The 16,755-nt window shown below is 41.2% G+C and overlaps 2 long non-coding RNA genes across 2 annotated transcripts; both read left to right on the top strand.

Moving 5' to 3' along the window:
* The first annotated feature begins 644 nt into the window (after positions 1-644).
* Positions 645-2,221, top strand: LOC134079459 (uncharacterized). The gene is made up of 3 exons (XR_009939069.1): positions 645-713; positions 1,902-1,953; positions 2,169-2,221. It is a non-coding gene; the product is annotated as an uncharacterized LOC134079459 (long non-coding RNA).
* Positions 2,222-3,029: 808 nt separating this feature from the next.
* Positions 3,030-3,716, top strand: LOC134079458 (uncharacterized). Its single transcript, XR_009939068.1, has 3 exons — positions 3,030-3,097; positions 3,311-3,381; positions 3,595-3,716. It is a non-coding gene; the product is annotated as an uncharacterized LOC134079458 (long non-coding RNA).
* The last annotated feature ends 13,039 nt before the right edge of the window (positions 3,717-16,755 follow it).

Raw genomic sequence — 16,755 nt, 5'->3', positions numbered from 1 at the left:
AAGAATAATTGTCTGACAGAATCCGCATATAGGTGCAGGAGCTTTTGGAAAAGAGTTATCAGCCTAGAACAGGATGCTTGTAATAAACAGTGATGAACAGTTAAATGCTTACCCATCACTACTGCCTTCAGATGCAGTTTCTCAAAAAAAAAGAGAAATCTTTGACATCGGCTCCCCCTGCCAATCCTATAGTGATGACCTACAAAAGAAAAATAACCCAGCTGGCATCCTGACGTCAATTTGACATCAACAAGTAGTCAAGATTTTGACCAACATGTATGACGTGCATAAATATGCATAATTTCATTATATTTTGTAATGATTTCTTTGTGGTTGTAAAGAGGCCCAACAAAGGTATCAATCTAACATGTTTTTTCTGGTCCCTACATCTCAGGTCTATATTATTGACATTAAATCAACGTTAATTTGATGTCAGGAAATAAGACGTCAAATTGATGTGAAATTTATGTCAAAACAACGTCTGTTAAAATGTCTGAAAAGGTATATTATTAGCCTACTCATTGTAAATCGACGCGAGTTTTTCAACATCCTGACCCACACAGCAGAGGGTTCCAAAACGGACCCTCTGCGGCGGACTCCGTGTGGATACGCACATCGAACGCGCCCTTTCCAGTCCTAACGGCTCCTTCAGTTTTCAAATTTCTCGTTGATGAAGTGGAAGAAGACGAAACAGCGGCGTCTGAAGGCTCACTGTAAGTATGCTCCTATATGCTTTATTTATGCAGCTACCGAGTCTATCCACTGAAAAAGTACTTCCATAACACAAGTAACCTACTTATCTAGCTTTATTTGCTGATATTATCCGAAGATTTGCTGGTCTGCAGATATATATTGCTCATATTTACACACCAGCTACGGTCTAGCTGCTAGCTTTCGCAAGCTAATTTAGCCCACTTTAGACAGGGCTAAATCCTGTCCAACTGGGGCTTTGTTACCCTTTTAATGAAAGCTATACTCAGAACTGAGTTTAAAATGAGCAACGTTTAATTTGGTTTAACGCTAACTTTGTGTTTGTGAACAACAAAAGTTGGCTTGCGTTAGCTAGCGTTAGCTTGTTAGCTAACGATAGCATTAAAGTTACAGGAAAACTAGTTTTTGTTAACGTTATGAAAGCTTAGATGTTGGACTCGGGAGTCTTTAAGAAAACGTAGGCCAATTCGGATGTGTCTAAACATCATTTCTTTCTGGGAGGGAGGCTGATTTCACATTGTTCACCAGTCCGGGATAACGTTAGCTGCTAGCTAATGGTTTTAAATTATGAATGACGTTAGCAGTAGCCTGCTAGTTCTAATAAGGTAGCGCTAACCAGCTGCCGCATGCTCAAACACATACGTCATAGCTCGACATTCTCTGCTGGCAGCAACAAATAGCGTTGGGACTCGTGCTTATATTTTGTACACGTTAGAAACCAGCAAACAGGCCTACTATTCAATCTAAAAAGTCCGGTTTCCAGACGTGTTTCCTGGTGACTTTTTAGATTGAACTGTAGCTGCTAGAGATTACTCTCTAACTTTTACGAAATATAAATGCACAAAGGGCACGAGGCTATTTGTTTTAAATTTTCATGTAGAAATACTGTCGTCTACGAGTTCATTTAATGACATTGAACGTTCCTTGGAGTAAGATTTAACTGAGAAGAGGCAAAATAGAAGAGGCAGTTGTTGACTTCATGTTTGTCCTTGCTTTGCCTTGGCAAGGACCAGACACTTTGTTGTGAATGTTTAGAATATATGGGCAGAGGAGCTAAAATGATCAGCACCATATTCTGTGGATCCCAATATAATGCATTTTTTAATGGGGTGTATTATTGGTTATGATAAATATTTGGCCATTTCTTTCTGATGATAAACGTAATGCATATTTATGTATCTGTGTTGCAGGTCATTCACAAGTGGCTCCAGTCTGGTTTGGGGGTTCTGCCATCCAAGTAAAGTAAGCTTTACAGTTTTACATTTGATTTATTTGACTTTTGGTCTAAACATTAATAATAAAAAATAACCATATGCCTCTGTAACTGGTGTTACTAGTTCAGGACGAAGTGAAGGTAAATGTCAACATGCTTAAATGCCTTTGTCTGCTGTAATAAAACCTACCCTCTACCTCAAAAGCTCTCTAATGAAATGTACATTTATGTATCTGCGTTACAGGTTATTCACAAGTGGCTCCAGTCTGGTTTGGGGGTCTACGCTTTCTCATCCTGTCCTGCCACCCAAGTGAAGTAAGCTATACAGTTTTACATTTGATTTATTTGACTTTTGGTCTAAACATCAGTAATAAAAATAACCATATGCCTCTGTAAGTGGTGTTACTAGTTCAGGACGAAGTGAAGGTAAATGTCAACATGCTTAAATGCCTTTGTCTGCTGTAATAAAACCTACCCTCTACCTCAAAAGCTCTCTAATGAAATGTACATTTATGTATCTGCGTTACAGGTTATTCACAAGTGGCTCCAGTCTGGTTTGGGGGTCTACACTTTCTCATCCTGTCCTGCCACCCAAGTGAAGTAAGCTATACAGTTTTATATTTGATTTATTTGACTTTTGGTCTAAACATCAATAATAAAAATAACCATATGCCTCTGTAACTGGTGTTACTAGTTCAGGACGAAGTGAAGGTAAATGTCAACATGCTTAAATGCCTTTGTCTGCTGTAATAAAACCTACCCTCTACCTCAAAAGCTCTCTAATGAAATGTACATTTATGTATCTGCGTTACAGGTTATTCACAAGTGGCTCCAGTCTGGTTTGGGGGTCTACGCTTTCTCATCCTGTCCTGCCACCCAAGTGAAGTAAGCTATACAGTTTTACATTTGATTTATTTGACTTTTGGTCTAAACATTATTAATAAAAATAACCATATGCCTCTGTAACTGGTGTTACTAGTTCAGGAGGACGAAGTGAAGGTAAATGTCAACATGCTTAAATGCCTTTGTCTGCTGTAATAAAACCTACCCTCTACCTCAAAAGCTCTCTAATGAAATGTACATTTATGTATCTGTGTTACAGGTTATTCACAAGTGGCTCCAGTCTGGTTTGGGGGTCTACGCTTTCTCATCCTGTCCTGCCACCCAAGTGAAGTAAGCTATACAGTTTTACATTTGATTTATTTGACTTTTGGTCTAAACATTAATAATAAAAATAACCATATGCCTCTGTAACTGGTGTTACTAGTTCAGGACAAAGTGAAGGTAAATGTCAACATGCTTAAATTCCTTTGTCTGCTGTAATAAAACCTACCCTCTACCTCAAAGCTCTCTAATGAAATGTACATTTATGTATCTGCGTTACAGGTTATTCACAAGTGGCTCCAGTTTGGTTTGGGGGTCTACGCTTTCTCATCCTGTCCTGCCACCCAAGTGAAGTAAGCTATACAGTTTTACATTTGATTTATTTGACTTTTGGTCTAAACATTAATAATAAAAATAACCATATGCTTCTGTAACTGGTGTTACTAGTTCAGGACGAAGTGAAGGTAAATGTCAACATGCTTAAATTCCTTTGTCTGCTGTAATAAAACCTACCCTCTACCGAAAAGCTCTCTAATGAAATGTACATTTATGTATCTGTGTTACAGGTTATTCACAAGTGGCTCCAGTCTGGTTTGGGGGTCTACGCTTTCTCATCCTGTCCTGAGTGATTCTTGACATTGAAATTATATCAAAATTTGTCAATAAATGTTCATACTTTTGTCATTAATGTTTGATTTCGGATTTATGTTGAATTGACAGCGAAGCTTGATATTGAATGATAGCAAAATAGCATTAAAACATTGTCTTCCTATGCATCAACATCATGACATCTTGACATCAAATAAATGTTGAATTGACATCAAATGCCAACAAAACTTGACATGGAAATGACATCAACATCATGACATCTTGATGTCAAATAAATGTTGAATTGACATCAAAGCCTGATATTGAATGATATCAAAATAGCATCAAAATGTAATCAACCATCATGACATCAAATACATGTTGAATTGACATCAAATCCCGACAAAACATGACATCAAAATAACATCAAAATGACATCAGCAGAGGTCAAAATCTTGACATCAAATTGACATCAGTACATTGACGTCAATATGACTTTCATTCTAGACCTATTTCGTGACGTAATTTTGACATCAATGTTCGATGTCATATTGATGTCAAATTGATATCAAATGCCCACTGGGAACCGGTCCGGTTGTATTACCATAATATTTTTACCATTCATTCAGCATTACCCACTCTTAGAGAAATCAAAGCAGCTCACCAATTCCTGACGAAGGTCCCGCTGGGTTGCCAGGTCACCCTCCAAGGCCTCCAGAACCTGTGTGTCACCCAGGGGAAAATAGGCAATATGCCTGGAGGTGGGGGACATCTTGATGGATTAGTGTAGGTCTTGAATTATTTGTATCACATGCTCCTCTGCTGGTCCAACAGGATTTGTTGGTTCACCAACAGGTCACGCAGAAGAGCTGAAAAATACAAAAGCATCATTTAATATTCATGGGTTTCATCAGGTCCCTTTACACAGGTGTATAAAATCAAGCACCTTGATTATGAATGCAGACTGCATGGTGCTTGATTAATACACCTGTGGAAAGGGACCTGATGAAATCCATGAATAAAAAGGCAGTTCTGAATCCTCAACATATGTAGGTATGTCATGTAGGCTATGTATTTGCCCAGCTAGCCATCCATCTATCTATTTACACCCTCCGCCATGCATAGGACAGCCATAGCCTTTTCCTAAAACATCCAAACAGAGTTCTGTCACATCCAGAGAAATTAGGCCTAATTACCATAGAATATTCTGAAATGTACAATTGGACATTATTTTTTACAAAGGAACAAGGCCTACTGCATGGGGAAATGCGTTTCTCCAATTATCTAACTTCCTTTAGGCCTACGTGATTGATTACGTTATGTTGTGAAGTTACAGTTATGGCACTAGCTCTCAATGACAGTCTCCTGAAGAGATTAATGTACTGCTAGGAGAGCAAGATCCTCAGTTAGCAACAAGTTGGGCCAACGGATTCGTAGGTTTAACGGTGAGAGCTTTCTGCAATACGCAAAGGCTATATTTTTTTTGTCTGCATATTTCCAACCGGTACGCTAACTCGCTTATTGGCCTAGCCTGCTCGCCAAGGTAGCGGGTGTACTCGATTTACCTACTTCAAATCTAACACGTCTTTTTAGGCTACATTAAACACAAGGCGTAACGTTATTATACACAAGAACAACATCTTTTTTGATGAAGAGAATAAATGTAGGCTACATACCTTCAGTTATCACAACGGCAAACTGATGGAGGCTCTTCTCTGGGCAATTCAAATGTTCAAAATTCCCGGTCTCTGTGCATTCTTTTGGCAAGCCATGATACAGCCAAAGCTCACCCATGAATCATGAGATGCGGTCCCGCTCATCACATTGTCGGCTGGTTAACCAGACGTAATCCATAACTTAGCCAGAATTACATGGCGCCCTTTATTTATTATGGCAAATCATAATTAAGCCATAGGTCGCCCAAAGAACGCACGCGCAAGTCATGAGATGCGGTCCCGCTCATCACCTTGTCGGCTGGCTAACCAGACGTAATCCATAACTTGGCCAGAATTAAGGCAGATCATAATTAAGCCACAGGTTGCCCAAAAACCTTTGAGTGGCCTTTTCATGTGCCAAACAAAGCCCAAAGAGGCCACATGTATGCCAAAGGAAAGCCAAAATGATTTGCTATCTGATCAGTCCGTGTATTATACTTTTGTCTTTTTATCTTTGTTTTTTTATGGGAAGTAGCAAGTCTTTACAAGTCAATAGGCGCAAGTCCAACGGAAAGTCCGAGTCATTGATGTTCAAGTCCAAGTCGAGTTGCAAGTCTTTTTATATTTTGTCAAGTCGAGTCTAAAGTCATCAAATTCATGACTCCAGGGCTCGACATTAACGGTAGCCCAGTAGCCCCGGGCAACCAAATTATGACAAGTGGCAACCAATTCCTCACCCCTGGTTGCCCCTGTGGCAACCACAACATTTCCCCATTTTTCCTGTAGTTTGCTTATTATTTTAATTTGTTGGTATAATTATCAGTACATACACATACATTTCAGCATTTCACACATGTGGTGGGCAACGTAAACTTTCTGATTCGGGATGGCCCGGCAAATTAACGCAGCTAATAGTAAACAAATTAAACTTTTTTCAAGTAGGCGATTGGTGTTGTACGGTTCACCGATACAAACTAAAAATGTCACAATGCCTAATGTTAGCCGACTTTACGATACTTTTAAGAATTACCGTGTTCTTCTGAAGTAGCCTAACATGCGTGTGCGCAAAGCAGGCACCCCCTCCCCTAGAAGCCTGTGGCTGTGCGTCTTTTTCCCCCTCACACACGTACTGTAGCCTATGCGCAGCAGTGCATAAACAGCGAAACATGGCTGCTAGTTTAAGTGACGCTATTGTAACACATAATAATAGGCTAATATCAAGTTGATTTGCTCTCTTGTATCTCTCAAATTTGTGTTGCTAACCTGTCTAGGCTTGCTATATGATTTAGGCAATTTAGGCCTACTTTTGGGTTTCAACGTCATTTAGAAGGCTACGCAACCTTGGCAAACTTTTACATGTGGAGAGAGCTGCCATGCCGTTAGCTCAGGTCACGTATGTCATTCGTGTAGTGGTCACTAAATCATTCATGAACATTAGAAGACACTTGCACCTCCGATTGCATCCGTAGCCTATGCGCAACTATTATTATTCACTTAGGCTAATTACTCTCACCACGTATTTCTTAAAGTGACAGGCACTCAATTATGCCTACTGTACACACAACCCATGTGTACTCAATTAGCCCTACACACCACATTAAACATACTGACAATATGTATCCAAGACATTAAAGATATGCCTTATTTTAGTGCACAGAGAAAACTGAAATAATAGGCCTTTAATAATGGGGCAACCATTTTTTTGTATTTGGCAACCAAAACCTCATGCGTGGTTGCCCAGTTGGCAACCACTTTTAAAAGCTAATGTTGAGCCCTGCTCGAGTCCAAGTCACATGACTCGAGTCCACACCTCTGGAAATTGGGACTAGATTCAGATCGCTATGGTAGCCTATCCAAAAGACGGAAAATTAAAAGAAATGACCAATACCTTGCAGAGACATTACAGCAGTAAATGACAAGCAGGAGGCTAGCAGATGAACCCATCCTTAAAAGAACGTTCCTCCGTATGCGCAGTATGGGCTCTTAAGCTATTTGTATCGACAATCAATTGTGTGTCCACGTACGCCGTGAACAAGTGACAGCTTGAGCAAGTGAACTCAACTAACTCAAGTAAAAAACAGCCTCAACGGTGTGGTACAAATTCTTCTCTGTCCAATGACAGCCCGAGTTCTCACCACCTAGGTGTAGCCCTGCGGCAGGTGTTATGCTGTAACCCAATCATAGCTCAGCCCAGTTATCATGTGGGCGAAGGTTTCAGCGCACGGGCCTATCAGAAATCAAGAAAAAGTAAAAGGGTGGAGACTCCTACAAACACAAAAAGGCTAAAAACTAGACATAAAAGGAGTATAGGGCAGAAATAGTACATTTAGAAAGGGAGAGGTGTTAAACCAACCAATAAATAAATAAATAAATAAATTCATATAGCCTACTGTATAAGCCATAAATATTAATTTATTCAATTAGCCAATCAAGGGGTTCAACAGTAAGGTTCCAGCATAAGTGCTATAATAAAAAAGTGCTAGTGCAAACAAGAATAAAGTGCCAAAGGGGTTAATTAAGCAAGCCTAAAACCAAAGGACCACACAAAAAAATACAAAATGTTAAAAACCAAAAGGAACCAATACAGAAAAAAAAAACACTAGGTGGTGACAAATCCCTTATTATGTAAAACCTGTCCAGAGTGGATAAAATCCAGGTTAAAATAGAATACAACAATTTAAAGACAAGAAGAGAAACTAGATAAGAGACTAAAAGAAAGTGAGACTAAATGGAGGTGTCATGTATGTGCGCATGCGTGTGGGTAACACAAGTTCATACATAAGCATGTAACGGCGCGAAGCCGAGTCAGTTATACTGATTTACTCTCCTGCTGTGCTGCTCCTTGAGCACAATAAAGTCAAGTGGATTATACTCGGGCGTGGCCATCATTTTATATATAAGCAGAGACTTACACATGGTGTCAGAAGTAACGCGACGACGAAAGCGGAATGCAGAACTGGGCCTATTGATGGTCAAGCCAGTCAAAATCCGCCTCAGAGAGGATGCTGTCCTGTACAGTGTGAGCACTGCGAGGAGAGTGTCGGCCCCTTTGTTTCCCAAGGTCAGAGCTGAGCTGGAGAGGATGGTGAGATGTGGCGTCATCGAGGAGGTGAAGGAGCCGACGGAGTGGTGCGCTCCTATGGTCCCGGTCCCGAAAAAGTCAGGCGAGGTGAGGATCTGTGTCGATCTAAAACGGTTCAACACAGCCATAAAGAGAGAGAGGTATGTGCTGCCCACCATAGATGACATACTGCCGAGGCTGGCAGACTCACGCGTGTTTTCACTGCTGGATGCAGCCAGCGGGTTTTGGCAAATTCCCTTAGATAGAGAGACTGCCAAGCTCACAACATTCATCACACCGATGGGGAGATACTTTTTCAGGAGGCTCCCTTTCGGAATCTCCAGTGCCTCCGAAATTTTTCAGAGGGAGATGTCCGTGCTGTTCTGCGACCAGGAGGGAGTGGAGGTGTTTATGGACGACATCCTCGTCCATGGCAAGAACGAGAGCCAGCACGAAGAGAGACTCCAGGCAGCCCTACGGATCTTGAAGGACGCTGGCTTGAAGCTCAACGAGGGGAAGTGCTGCCTGCGTCAGAAAAGGCTGACATACCTGGGTCACTGCATCGACGAGGAGGGCATTCGGCCCGACCCATCCAAGGTGAGCGCCATTATGGAGATGCAAGCACCATGTGACGTGCCAGGCCTGCGGAGGTTCCTAGGTATGGTGCACTACCTGGGGAGATACTTGCCCAACTTGTCAGACACAGTGAAGCCCCTCAACGACCTACTGAAGAGCGATGCAGCATGGACCTGGGACACGTCCCAGGCAGAGGCCTTCAGTCAGGTAAAGCGAAACGTGTGCACAACACCCACACTGGCATTTTACGACATTAACAAGCCTACAATAGTCAGCGCAGACGCCAGCAGCTACGGGCTAGGCAGCGTGCTGTTACAGCGACACACTGATGGTCTTAAACCAGTGGCATTCTGTTCTAGGACACTGACAGACTCTGAGACGCGCTACGCGCAAATAGAGAAAGAATGCTTAGCAGCAGTCTGGGCTTGCGAAAGATTCTCACATTACTTGTACGGGCTAGAACATTTCACAGTGCACACGGACCACAAGCCGTTGGTGCCTCTGATCAATAATAAAGACCTCGACACAGTCCCTCTGCGATGCCAGCGTCTGCTCATGCGCCTGATGAAGTACAACCCCACTGCAGAATATGTGCCAGGCAAAACGCTAACAGTAGCTGACACACTTTCTAGACAGCCATTGCCTGTAATGCTAAATGAAGTGTCAGAACTAACCTGTGATGTCTCAGCATTTGAAGATGCAGCCCACTCAGCATGGCCAGTGTCTCCGTCCAAGCTGGAACGGATCAAGCAGGAGACAACTGCAGACTACGAGCTCCAGGTGGTGAAGAGTCTGGTGGCTCGTGGCTGGCCAAACCATGTGAGTAACGTCCCGGCACAAGCAAAAGCATACCACCAGTGGGGAAACAGCCTGTCTGTCTCGAAAGGACTGTTGCTGTACGGGGAACGCATCGTCATCCCGCGCAGCATGAGACAAGACATACTCTACCGTCTGCACGACGGGCACCAGGGCATCACCAAATGCAAAGAGAGGGCGCGCATGAGCGTGTGGTGGCCCGGCCTGGAGAGAGAGATCCAGGACCTTGTGACGAGGTGTCCGGAATGCCTGCAGGTCAGACCAACACAGAGGAAGGAGCCGCTGATCACAACGCAGCTACCGTCCAGGCCCTGGCAGAGGATTGCAGCAGACATATGTGAGTACGAGAAAAAGAACTATTTAATTGTCATTGACTATTTCTCTCGTTACCTGGAGATCGCCCACCTACCTAACATGACCAGCCAGACCACCTGTGCCCGGCTGAAGAACATCTTTGCGCGCTGGGGGTGTCCGGACGAGCTGTACACAGACAATGGAGGACAATTTGTGAGTAAAGACTTTAAAGACTTTTCTGAAACCTATGACTTCACACACATCACTTCCAGCCCTCACTACCCTCAGTCCAATGGTGAGGCTGAGAGAGCCGTACAGACGGCCAAAAGGATCCTGCGGCAGGCTGACCCGTTTCTGGCTCTTATGAGCTACAGAGCCACACCCCTACAAGCCACGGGTGCCAGCCCTGCGCAGCTTATGCTGGGTCGCCAAATAAAGACAACGTTGCCCACTCTTGAAACGGTCCTGGCTCCCAGATGGCCAGACTTCCAAACGGTCAGACAGGCTGACGCCAGGGCCAAGGAAGGCTACAGACGAGCCTACAACAGGCGTCATGGTGCCCAAGCGCTCCCGCCTCTCAACCCAGGGTCGAGTGTGGTGCTGAAACTGGACAATGAGTCTGGCTGGACGACGACAGGGACAGTCCAGAGTGACCACCATGCTCCAAGATCCTACCTGGTCCAGACCGACCGGGGAGTCCTAAGGCGGAACAGGCGCCACCTGCGCCCAGCCTTCGACCCAGCTGGTCAGCACGGCGAGGACGAGACTGTTCAGGTGAGCGAGCAGCAACCACGTGAGACAGAGAGCACGCAAGCGAGCATGCATCCTGCTGCCCAGGGCTCACCCCAAAGACAGACTGTGTCCACAGAGCCTGCAGCACACGTCCCGACCCGGATGTCAACCAGGGGCAGAGTCATCCGCCCACCTGAAAGGCTAAAAGACTTTGTTGTTGGCCACACATAGCTCGCCAACTTGGAGCAGAATAATCTCCGGCAGCTATGAGGGTAAATGGGTAGTCCACCCCATTACCTTAGGTTATAATGTTAAATGTCTGGTTGATTGTAAAACAAACAAACAAAAAAAAAAGGAATGTGATTTATTGTTCAACACATGTACAGTACACAGACTTTATTGCAGCAATGTATTGTAAGTTTCAAGAATGAAATGCATAGCTCAGAATGTTTCTACAGGTTTAAGAGTTAAAAATTACAGATATTGTGGAAAACAGGCAACTTTCTACTCTCCTGCTGTGCAGCTCCTTGAGCACAATAAAGTCAAGTGGATTATACTCGGGCGTGGCCATCATTTTATATATAAGCAGAGACTTACACAGGAGGAGCAAAACACCAGATCAAAGTAGAATGAGCCACAGGTCTTGATAACATCTCTGCGAGATTCTTGAAAGATGCGTCAGAGAGCAAAGTAGAATGAGCCACAGGTCTTGATAACATCTCTGCGAGATTCTTGAAAGATGCGTCAGAGAGCAAAGTAGAATGAGCCACAGGTCTTGATAACATCTCTGCGAGATTCTTGAAAGATGCGTCAGAGAGCATTACCCCATGTATTACCCACATTATTAATATATCTATTGAACAAGGATATTTCCCCAAAGACATGAAGATGGCAAGAGTAATTCCACTTTATAAAAAAAGGTAATAAACTGGACCATGGTAACTATAGGCCTGTCTCTATCTTATGCACATTATCTAAGATAATAGAAAGAACTAGAAATGCAATTCCAAGGAATTACCAGTGCATGAAAATGCAAAAAATGTATAGATAGATAATATAGATATGGTTACTAAGGTGTAGCTAGGGTAAACATGGTGGTTGCATAGTTTAAAGAGAGTTGATAGTGTTAAGGTAGACATTTCAAAGCTTAAACATTCCTGTTTTAACTTAACTAATGATTTCTAATAGGTATTCTAAAATGTTAACTATGTTAACAATGATAACCAGGTTGATTGGTTTACTTAGCTAATGATTTTTAATAGTTATTGTAAAAATGCTTACTATGTTAACAATGCTAACCAGGTTGATAAGCTAACTTAGTTGATGATTTCTAACAGTAATGTTAAAAATGCTAACTATGCTAATAATGCTAATTATGTTAACAATGCTAACCACGTTGATTAGCTAACTTAGCTAATCATTTTTAGCAGTTATGCTAAAAATGCTAACTATGCTAACAATGCTAACTATGCTAACAATGCTAACCAGGTTGATTAGCTAACTTAGCTAATCATTTCTAGCAGCTATGCTAAAAATGCTAACTATGCTAACAATGCTAACTATCAGGAATAAAGAAGTTACTGTAGTAAAATCATGGTGGTTGCTATGGAAACGGTCATAAACGCTTAATTTTAATGGTTGCTAGGTACATGGAGGTTTCATGTAGTTGACTGGAGGCATAGTTGATGATAACTGACAGTTGGAATGGTTGAACAGTTAAATAGTTGAGTAGTTTCAATGGTTAAATGATGTAATAGTGTATTATTGCACTGAGGACTTTTATTTTGAAACAGTTGTGGAAAGAGGAAACAGGATATGTAGTCTTCACAGAGAGATTGTATGCTTTAAGCCTGAGAGAGAGAGGGCTGCTGCAGGTGGGGCTGGCCACCTGGCATAAGATTCTAATTGCTCAACGACCTGATAACTGACAGTTGGAATGGTTGAACAGTTAAATAGTTGAGTAGTTTCAATGGTTAAATGATTTAATAGTGTATTATTGCACTGAGGACTTTTATTTTGAAACAGTTGTGGAAAGAGGAAACAGGATATGTAGTCTTCACAGAGAGATTGTATGCTTTAAGCCTGAGAGAGAGAGGGCTGCTGCAGGTGGGGCTGGCCACCTGGCATAAGATTCTAATTGCTCAACGACCTGATTGTGATGTCATAGAGGCCAATGTTATGTCTATGGGGAAATGTTTAATAGTTTTTAATTTATAGTTTAAAAAGTATAAAAGTTACAAAGTTGAAAAATAAATAGCACGGGTGTCCTAAGCAAGACCTACGCAGCAAAATTTGAATGAAGTTTCTACGTCAAACGGTTGAAGCTGCATTAAATACGTTAGAAGAAGAAGAACTAGAAATGCAATTCCAAGGAATTACCAGTGCATGAAAATGCAAAAATAGATAGATAATGTAGATATGGTTACTAAGGTGTAGCTAGGGTAAACATGGTGGTTGCATAGTTTACAGAGAGTTGATAGTGTGAAGGTAGACAGTTTAAAGATGAAACGTTCCAGTTCTAACTTAACTAATGATTTCTATTCATGTTAAAATGTTGATTAGCTAACTTACCTAATGATTTCTAGCAGTTACGCTAAAAATGCGTATTATGCTAGCAATGCTAACTTTACTAACAATGCTAACCAGGTTGATTAGCTAACTGAACCGATGATTTCTAGCAGTAATGCTAAAAATGCTAACTATGCTAACAATGCTAAATTTGCTAACAATGCTAACCAGGTTGATTAGCTAACTTAGTTGATGATTTTTTGCAGTCATGCTAAAAATGCTAACTATGCTAACAATGCTAACTATGCTAACCATGCTAACTTGCTAGTAAGGACTTTTATTTTGAAACATTTGTTGCTAGGGTATCCATGGTGGCCACTATCAGGAAGCAAGAAGTTACTGCAGTATAATCATGTTGGTTGCTATGGAAACGGTCATAAACACTTAATTTTAATGGTTGCTATGTTGGTTGCTAGGTACATGGAGGTTTCATGTAGTTGACTGGAGGCATAGTGGATGATAACTGACAGTTGGAATGGTTGAACAGTTCAATAGTTGAGTAGTTTCAATGGTTAAATTATTTAATAGTGTATTATTGCAGTGAGGACCTTTATTTTGAAACAGTTGTGGACAGAGGAAGTAGTGAAACAGGATCTGTAGTCTTAATGAGATTGTATGCTTAAAGCCTGAGACAGAAGGTGCCTCTCATAGCGTTTACGCGTCCTCTCTCGCTCCTTACTGATCTACATAAAGAATGATGGAGCGGCAACAATGGGATAGTTTAGCCCTTCTTCTATCTTTCTTCATGTAGATCATTGAGGAGCGAGGGAGGACATATAAACGGTGCTTGAGAGGGACCCACAGTAAATACTTTAAAAGTTTTATGTAGATAGTCTAATTAATGTTGATAGACAGAATGTTTAATGGATGTTGATAGGCAGATTGTTTAATAGATATTGATTGACAGTTTAATGGGTGGATGAGTGAATGGTCTGAAGAAGATGAATGGATAGAAGGTTGGATGGAATGTGCCTTACATTCTTGTTAAGAGAGACACTGATACAGCTCTCTGAGAGTAGTTGACACAGGTGTAATCAATTTAACTGGCTAGTCTTAAGAGAGCCAGAGTACTCTTAAAGCCTGAGACAGAGTAAATAATTAAAAAGTTGAATGTAGATAGTCTAATTAATGTTGATAGACAGAGAGTTTAATGGATGTTGATAGACAGATTGTTTAATAGATGTTGATAGACAGTTTAATGGGTGGATGAGTGAATGGTCTGAAGAAGATGAATGGATAGAATGTTGGATGGAATGTGCCTTATATTCTTGTAGAATGGAGAGACACAGCTCTCTACTGAGAGTAGTGGATACAGATACAGGTGTAATCAATTTAACTGGCTAGTCTCAAGAGAGCCAGCCTGAGACAGAGTAGATTGTTTAAAAGTTCAATGTAGAGCGTCTAATTGATGTTGTTGATAGGCAGACTGTTTAGAATGGGTGGATGAGTGAATGGTTTGAAGAAGATGAATGGATATAAAGTTGGATGGAATTAGGAGGACTTATTTTGATACTGTTGTGCGCAGAGGATACAGGGGAACAGAATATGTAGTCTTCAGAGAGGAGCCTGAGAGAAACTGACAGTTGGTGCCCAGGTGGCCGGCCACCTGGCATAAGATTCTAATTGCTGCCGTGATGTCATAATGAGCAATGTTAAGTCTATGGGGGAAATGGTAATAGTTTTTAACTAATAGTTTAAAAAGTATAAAAGTTACAAAGTTGAAAAATACAAAGCACACATCGCGTAAGTAAGACCTACGCGACATAGTTTGAATGGAGTTTCTACGTTAAGCGGTTGAAGCTGAATTGCGTGCGTTAGAAGAAGAACTAGCTAACTTGCTAGTGAGGACTTTTATTTTGAAACATTTGTTGCTAGGGTATCCATGGTGGCCACTATCAGGAAACAAGAAGTTACTGCAGTATAATCAAGTTGGTTGCTATGGAAACTGTCATAAACGCTTAATTTTAATGGTTGCTATGTTGGTTGCTAGGTACATTGAGGTTTCGTGTAGTTGACTGGAGGCATAGTTGATAACTGACAGTAGGAATGGTTGAACAGTTAAATAGTTGAGTAGTTACAATGGTTAAATGATTTAATAGTGTATTGCAGTGAGGACCTTTATTTTGAAACAGTTGTGGACAGAGGAAGTAGTGAAACAGGATCTGTAGTCTTAATGAGATTGTATGCTTAAAGCCTGAGACAGAGGGTGCCTCTCATATAGCGTTTAAGCGTCCTCTCTCGCTCCTTGATCCTCACTGATCTACATAAAGAATGATGGAGTGGCAACAATGGGATAGTCTAGCCCTTCTTTTATCTTTCTTTATGTAGATCATTGAGGATCGAGGAGCAAGGGAGGACATATAAACGCTGCTTGAGAGGCACCCACAGTAAATACTTTAAAAGTTGTATGTAGATAGTCTAATTAATGTTGATAGACAGAAAGTTTAATGGATGTTGATAGGCAGATTGTTTAATAGATATTGATTGACAGTTTAATGGGTGGATGAGTGAATGGTCTGAAGAAGATGAATGGATAGAAGGTTGGATGGAATGTGCCTTATATTCTTGTTAAGAGAGACACTGATACAGCTCTCTGAGAGTAGTTGATACAGATGTAATCAATTTAACTGGCTGGTCTTAAGAGAGCCATGAGTGTATTTTAAAGCCTGAGACAGAGTAAATCATTTAAAAGTTGAATGTAGATAGTCTAATTAATGTTGATAGACAGAGAGTTTAATGGATGTTGATAGGCAGATTGTTTAATAGATGTTGATAGACAGTTTAATGGGTGGATGAGTGAATGGTCTGAAGAAGATGAATGGATAGAAAGTTGGATGGAATGTGCCTTATATTCTTGTAGAATGGAGAGACACAGCTCTCTACTGAGAGTAGTGGATACAGATACAGGTGTAATCAATTTAACTGGCTAGTCTTAAGAGAGTGTGTGCTTAAAGCTGAGACAGAGTAGATTGTTTAAAAGTTGAATGTAGATCGTCTAATTGATGTTGATAGGCAGACTGTTAAGAATGGGTGGATGAGTGAATGGTTTGAAGAAGATGAATGGATAGAAAGTTGGATGGAATTAGGAAGACTTACGTTGATACAGTTATGCGCAGAGGATACAGGGGAACAGAAAATGTAGTCTCAAGAGGGCCAGTGTTTAAATCCTGAGAGAGTGAGAGAGCTGCTGCACCTGGACTGGCCACCTGGTGTAACATTCTAATTGCTGCCGTGATGTCATAATGAGCAATGTTAAGTCTATGGGGAAATTGTTAATAGTTTTTATTTAATAGTTCAAAAAGTATAAAAGTTACAAAGTTGAAAAATACAAAGCACACATGGCATAAGCAAGACCTACGCAACAACGTTTGAATGCAGTTTCTACGTTAAACGGTTGAAGCTGAATTGCGAGCGTTAGAAGAAGAAGTTTAACTAGA

The sequence above is a fragment of the Sardina pilchardus genome, chromosome 5, assembly GCF_963854185.1.
Source record: "Sardina pilchardus chromosome 5, fSarPil1.1, whole genome shotgun sequence".
NCBI classification, from domain to species: domain Eukaryota; kingdom Metazoa; phylum Chordata; class Actinopteri; order Clupeiformes; family Clupeidae; genus Sardina; species Sardina pilchardus.
The sequence above is the reverse complement of the archived record's forward strand: the minus strand, read 5'-3'. Positions and strand labels throughout refer to the sequence as shown.